This window comes from Oncorhynchus kisutch, linkage group LG8 (assembly GCF_002021735.2).
Source record: "Oncorhynchus kisutch isolate 150728-3 linkage group LG8, Okis_V2, whole genome shotgun sequence".
NCBI classification, from domain to species: domain Eukaryota; kingdom Metazoa; phylum Chordata; class Actinopteri; order Salmoniformes; family Salmonidae; genus Oncorhynchus; species Oncorhynchus kisutch.
Genome location: NC_034181.2, coordinates 5,914,037 through 5,915,361, shown reverse-complemented (window position 1 = coordinate 5,915,361; position 1,325 = coordinate 5,914,037).

The window sequence follows — 1,325 nt, the reverse complement described above, 5'->3', positions numbered from 1 at the left end:
GCGGGGACTAAATTGTGGTTAAAATAAGTATGTATAAGTATGCAATAATAATAATAATAATAAATAAATAAGTATGGTGTTGCAAGAGAAAAGCACTAAACGATTTGCCCTGAACAAACTTAACTTGGGAGTTAAAAGCAGCCTCACTGTTTTGTGCCTGTAGAGCGAAAGAGAGATCAATCAATCAAATGTATTTATAAAGCCCTTCTTACATCAGCTGATGTCTCACAGTGCTATACAGAAACCCCAGCCTAAAACCCCAAAAGAGCAAGCAATGCAGGTGTAGAAGCACGGAGAGAGATAAAAGGAAGTGATTCCCAAACCTTCCATAACAAAGCCATCACCTACAGAGAGATGAACCTGGAGAAGAGTCCCCTAAGCAAGCTGGTCCTGAGGCTCTGTTCACAAACACAAACAGAGCCCCAGGACAGCAACACAATTAGACTCAACCCAGAAAGATAATTACTTGACACATTGGAATTTACGGAAAAACCGAACAAACTAGAATGCTATTTGGCCCTAAACAGAGAGTACACAGAAGCAGAATACCTGACCACAGTGACTGACGCAAACTTAAGGAAAGCTTTGACTATGTACAGACTCAGTGAGCATAGCCTTGCTATTGAGAAAGGCCACCGTAGGCAGACATGGCTCTCAAGAGAGGACAGGCTATGTGCTCACTGCCCACAAAATGAGGTGGAAACTGAGCTGCACTTCCTAACCTCCTGTCCAACGTATGACCATATTAGAGACACATATTTCCCTCAGATTACACAGATCCACAAAGAATTTGAAAACAAACCCAATTTTGATAAACTCCCATATCTACTGGTGAAATTCCACAGTGTGCCATCACAGCAGCAACATTTGTGACTGTTGCCACAAGAAAAGGTCACCAGTGAAGACAAACCACCATTGGTAATACACCCATTATTTATGTTATTTATTTTCCATTTTGTACTTTAACCATTTGCACATCGTTACAACACTGCTTATAGACATAATATGACATTTGAAATGTATTTAGGAACTTCTGTGAGTGTAATGTTTACACATAGTTTACTTTTTATTGTCTTTTCACTGTTGTTTATGTTAACAAGAGAGAGAGACAGAGAGAGAGAGACAGAGAGAGAGAGACAGAGAGAGAGAGAGACAGAGAGAGAGAGAGAGACAGAGAGAGAGAGAGAGAGACAGAGAGAGAAGAGAGAGACAGAGACAGAGACAGAGAGAGAGAGAGAGAGAGAGAGAGAGAGAGAGAGAGAGAGAGACAGAGAGAGACAGAGAAAGAGAGAGAGAGAGAGAGAGACAGACAGAGAGAGAGAGAG